Genomic DNA, 6,144 nt, shown 5'->3' on the forward strand with positions numbered 1-6,144 from the left:
ATATATTAACATCAGATCTAAGTGATCCACAAAAATATGACATACAGATTCCCTTTACATTATCATACCCACGGTGTGCTTCAGCTTAATATCTGTAGGGTTGGTGATTCACCGAAGGGAAAGGAAACGGCTCATTAATAATACAATGAAGGTACAGCTTACATGGAAAACGAGTAGTGAGCAAATGTGATGGACCTACTACATGTGACTGGTCCTTTTGGCCTTTAGGGTGTATTTTAGAGTGAGTCTATAAAGCTTATCTAACCACACCTGATGCGTCGGTTGCTTGATCACTGCACATTAGTCAGCATCGGGTGGTCGATCCGATGCTGAAAAATAAGCACCGCAGCTCAAAATGCAAAGTTATCCAAATTGTGTATACATCAGGATGACATTGCAAGGAAGATGTAATGTCAAGACATTTACTCAAGTACTACTTAAGTTCAAATTCAAGGTACTTTTACTTAACTCAAGTATTTACATTACACTTGTCTTCTATTACACTGCATCTCAGACTGATGTATTGTACATTTTACAGCTATAGTTACATTTCAGATTTTACCTATAAAATGTAAAATTATAAAACTAACACAAACAAAAAAATCATTAAATAAGATACACTGCTTACACACAGATACAGACAGCTTGCTGCTGTAGAAAACAATGACCCGGTTTATAATAACATTACATCAACAACAAGACCAATTGAAGCAGTTTGTCTTCAGTTTGATTGATATATGCACAAATGCATTATAAACAGGTTGATTTAAGATGAGTGGAAAAAGGTAATAGTTCTCAGAAAAACACAATACAGACAGGTTCAATTCCACATAATAAGTACTTCTCCTTTGACATTTGAAGTACATGTTGTTGGTAATACTTCTGTACTTTTACTTCAGTAACATTTTGGATGCAGGACTTGTACTTGTAATTGAGTATTTCCATAGTGTGGTGGTATTATTAAGTTATAGGAATACTTCTTCCACCACTGAGTGCTGGTCGTGACATGTTGCATACACCAGCTCTCATGTTCTTGGGGATATGCCTATTGACCCCAGCACTGCTTCACACTGAGCACAGACCAACACAGAGTCAAGATGCATGCTGGCTGCAAATTACAAGTAAATATAGAGTGGAAGACACAGTTTCGGCAGATAAATAATTACTGTGCTTAGGAGTCTGCAAGCTTGGCTCTTGCTGAAGCTTGATGAATTGATTCAAAAAGGAATATAACAGGGTTTAAATTGAGGTTATTGCAGGGGCAGTTTTCTTTTGCAGTGGATGTGCCAACCAAAAGGCAATAACCTCTGTAGATAACTTAATTTAAAAATAGCAGTGCTAGAAGAAGTATTCAGATACTATAATAAAAGTTGCAATAAAAGAGAAAAGTAGTTTAACATTTTCAAAGAGAGTGTTTAACAAATACTGTTAAAAGTAATTTGCCCTGGTAATATATATTTGTACGTAGTATAATTTGATGAATATCAATATCATACCAAATTAATCTTTGGGAAATGCGAAACACTTTCTGACTAATGATGACAGAAACCAGTGTATGTACCATAAATCAGATGAGTAAGATTGAGGTGTATATTTAAAAGCCCAGTAAGTGGGTAAGCTGAATACTTCTGGCCTAATAAGATGATAAACTACTGAAAAAGAAACTCCTCTCATGCTTTGTTCCTTAGCGTGTCCCATCTGATCGTCACGTCTGGGAAAATTTGAGCCATGGAAACACTTTTTGGTTGCAGCTTTGTAAATGAAAGCTAAAGTTGAATGTGTGTCAGCTGCAATCTTCAATATTTAAAATAAAGACTCTAAAGAGCAAAGGCCAAAAATAACATTTTTCAGTCAATGAAACTGACAGTTATGACCAATCTACAGCCATATATAGTACACATTAGAAGTTCTTTGAAACACTTAAGACCTGGAGTGCCATTATCAATCCCACCCATGTATCATTTATCTAGAAACAGAGATCATGTGTGACGATAGCTCACATCAACTTACACCAATAGGAGCCAAATGTATTGCTTTTGTATAATACTTTGCCCTGGACCAAATATTATAAATAGTTTTCTTTTAAATTGCTGTATTTTTTGGCATTTGTTTCCACTGTCCCCGAATGGGTTTATAATAATGTATCTCAGTTCAATGTAGCACTGCATCACAAGTCTGTAATGCCAGATCGCTTTAACATCTCCCCAAATGTTTGAATTAAGTTACACAAGAAATAATTATTTTGGGTGCATTGCACAACTCTGCAATAATAAAAACGAATTTACCCACCGTAAACTGCTTGCTCTGTAGTCTGCTATATTTTAAGAGATGGAGAGCTACAGATGGATAAAATGACTGAAGTGTGAGCTAATGCATTTTAGCATTAGAGGCCTGGCCATTGACCTTATATCTTCTAGATGGGGATAAGAGGGAATAAGGTCTTATTTAACAACAGTTCACCAGCAAAAACTCTAAAAGCTTTTATCATCAGTCGGGTGCAGGGCAGGAAAGAAAAGGACCCAAATACAGACAATCTGTCAGTCAGGAACAGTTCAGAGATTTATAGAAAAGGTGACTGAGCTTACTGATGAGTCCAACCCGAGGTTGTATAGAGTTCAGAGGATAGCAAGAATGAGGCAGCTCTACAAGCTCTACAAGCTCTACAAGCTCCAGTCATCAAAGGCTTGAAAGCAAAGGCATGAAGCAACAATGACACTATGGTACCCACCTGCAGAAAATGGGCAGGTACGTATATATCCTGCATGGTGATTGGGAAATGAGCTACAGGTGAGCAGGAGGATGTGGGAGTCAGGTGACCTGGATATGGAAAGGCCGAGGGCATTAGGTGGAGAATGGCAATAAAGCTTAATTGAGATGCAGAGGTTTGATGAAGTGGGAATGTGGCTGGAAGGAGGGACGGTAAGGCAGAATGGGCAAAAATAAACACAAGTTGTTTTGAATGAAAATATAAATGACAGACAAAGCATTGGTATGTAAAATACAATATGTAGATGCTTATACGTGAAAATCAAAATGTTGAATACAACCTAATCCTAAGTCTTTGTCCACATGCTGCACAAATAAAGCCAAACAACAGCTGTTTTATTAATACTGCAGCACACTGGCAATCTCTGCATTATGTTCTTAATATACTTTAAACTAGTGTAGATGTCAACACTTATTGGAAAGAATATAAAACAAACTTCTTTCATATATTCAACCTGCAGTGTTATAATCTTTTTTGTAAAAGACAATTTGCTGTTTCATTTCACTGTATATTTTGCATTATAATGCAGGCTGCTGTGCTTTCATATCCTGCGCTTGTTTCCACACAGTGCACACCTTAAATAGCTTGGTTGGTGTTAGATCTGTCTGTCAAGCTTACAGGAACAGGGCTCGTGGGTTTGAGAGCAGATAGACGAGTGGAAATTAAATCCCAAACCAACAGTGCTGCATTCGTCATATCTTGAAAGATATATGTTCACAGTGCTAAATGATGAACAGAGGCACAAACAACAACATACCACAGGAAATGAAGGCGTCTATAAGCAACACTTACAGTGATGGTGTCATTAATCTGTCTCAGAATGAAATTCACCTCAATTGACTGAAATACAAACAAGCTGAAGTATTTCCTTCAAAATAATTCCCCAGTTTTGATCCAAATGTTCAAACACTGAAATTACAGTAAAAAAAAAAACAAGGCCCTTGAGTCTGTTCTCACAGAAAAAAAAACAGTACAATCCAGAATTTTTGCATCTTTAAAATAATGGAAATGTGGTTTTCTATAAGAAGCAACAAAGGGCAGCCAGAAGGGGCCTTGCAACAGAGGAATGATTGCTTAGCAACATATATTACCCAACACTGCAACAGCGTAGAGGGCGAGCAGGATGGTCTGATGGTGCAGGAGGATTCAAGCAAGGCAACACATTCAATTCCTTTATTTTGCCCTTTTTTGGGGTCTTTATTATGTCCTAGTTGGTGGAACAGAGTAAAGGGCACACACTTTAGTTTAGTTTACTGTGACATAGTTTTAAATGCAACTTGTGTTTTCTGTTACTATAGAAATGGAAAATTGTACACAGACACTTCCTATAACATAACGGATTTTCTGAAGAATCACAAAATCAACTACATATATTATTACTATCGTTATTGCCCAAACATTTAGGTAAGAACCTGCAGTGAATTGGATCCGTCTGACAGCTGCAATGATGTCTGGTGTTACACTGCCACCTTCTGTTTATTTGTTGGAAACTATAAGCAGCTGCTGCGTCCACAGTAAGCAATGAAAATAGACACAATTTGCAGATAAATTACATTAATTTAATCTTAGAAGGGCCAGCAGCATAGACCTACTTCAAGAGGATTAATGCTATTTTCATGCAAAATTCCGGTATTCCAAAATACTCTGCTTTTCTTTTCATCCAATTTTACATTTTGCACCATCAGTACGTTTGGTGAAGGATTAGGAATGAGCGCTGGTCCAAATGAGAGATTGGTGTATAGAATCAATGCCTAGCACTATGATGTAAGGGCAAATCCTTTCTATGAACTATCCATCTTCTGCCCTGATGCCCTTGTGATTCATTATGCTGCAGTAGCCCTCAACTGTGTCTTCCAGGCAACGACCTTTTGCCACTGATAGATACTACATAGTACATTTACTCGACTATAAAATGAAGACAACTATAGAGTCCTCCAGTGCTCTCTGTTCCTGATATCTGGTTGACAAATTAAATCTGATTGCTGATTCTATTGCCTTTTTTTTGTCAACTAAATTGACCATGTTTTACAATGGCCCCATTCGAGTTAACGTTAACACACTGCCAAGTAGGACATTTCTTTTGAAATTATGTATCATCATGAAATTGAAAGTTATCGATAGTAGAGGCTGCTCTTTCAGTTTGACTTATTTCTACCTCCATAGGATGCGCTTGAAAGAAGTTTGCTTCCTAGAGGACACAGTCAGCTCTTCAGGTACAAGTTCTGAAATGGTATATTTGGTGCAACTATCAGGCTATTTCCGCCATTTTTGAGAAAATATGCACATTTGAAATTTGTATTACTTTCCATTCCTTGATCTTATCACAATTTACCATTTAAATGTAGGAGAGACATCACGGTTCCCGTGCAGGTCCATGAAGTGCTACAGGGTTCAAACAAAGTACCCTATTTGGGTGTGGCAACAACATGCTAAAATCATGGGCCGTATTCATAAAGATTCCATAGTGAAAAGAGTTGCTTGCAGTGAAGAAATACTAAGACAATTCTTAGAATTATGTAATTTTATAAGGATTTCCCCTTACAGGTTAGACAAGATCCTGGTAAAGATTAAAGTTGATTAAAATCTTAGTATGTAAAAGAGCTTCGAAAGTGGAAAACTTTTTGAAGAAGGGAGGAGGACTTTTAAGAGGCTTCAGAGTTTCTTAAGAGGGAATAAATGGTGGAAAGACAAAGCGGTAGGAGAAATAATCTCCCTACGCTGAATGTCAGTGAGTTAATAAAACGCTACAGATTAGATCATGCAGGGATAATCTTTCTGGTTGGCCTCATTAGAGATGCGCTCACATCTTCCACCCAGCGTAGTAATGCTTTAACGCCAGAAATGAAAGGGATCACAACACTAAAATATTTGGCAACTGGAAAAATGTAAGTGTTGGTTTATAGAATTACATGCCAACCAACGCTGCTACTTATCAGCAATCACAGAAACTGATGAAAGCTGAGCCATTTAACCCCGTTGATACCTGCCCTCCATCCTGGACCATCCAAACAGGCAGGAAAGATCACATGCAATGAATTGAATTATCACAACCTGCAAGGTGAGCCCGGAGCCTATGGAGACGCAGGGCAATTGTTGGCCAAACCCAGTTGGTAATCCAGCCTTGGACAAAGTGTTTTTCATTCTTTACAAACTATAGGACATAAACTAATTTGAATCTTTACATAATTCGATTTTACTTTCTAATAAGACACAAAATCAGTAGCCTATTTCCATACAACATAATTAAGACTTTTTACATTTATGAAACTTGTGATGCTCTTTTCAGACCACTAGCTGTTAAAATCAAATGAGATATATACACATATAAGATAATAATATAATTAAAGACATGAATTATATATATATATATATATATA

Source organism: Anarrhichthys ocellatus, unplaced genomic scaffold, assembly GCF_004355925.1.
Source record: "Anarrhichthys ocellatus isolate YVR2014 unplaced genomic scaffold, GSC_Weel_1.0 scaffold72, whole genome shotgun sequence".
In the NCBI taxonomy this organism is placed as follows: domain Eukaryota; kingdom Metazoa; phylum Chordata; class Actinopteri; order Perciformes; family Anarhichadidae; genus Anarrhichthys; species Anarrhichthys ocellatus.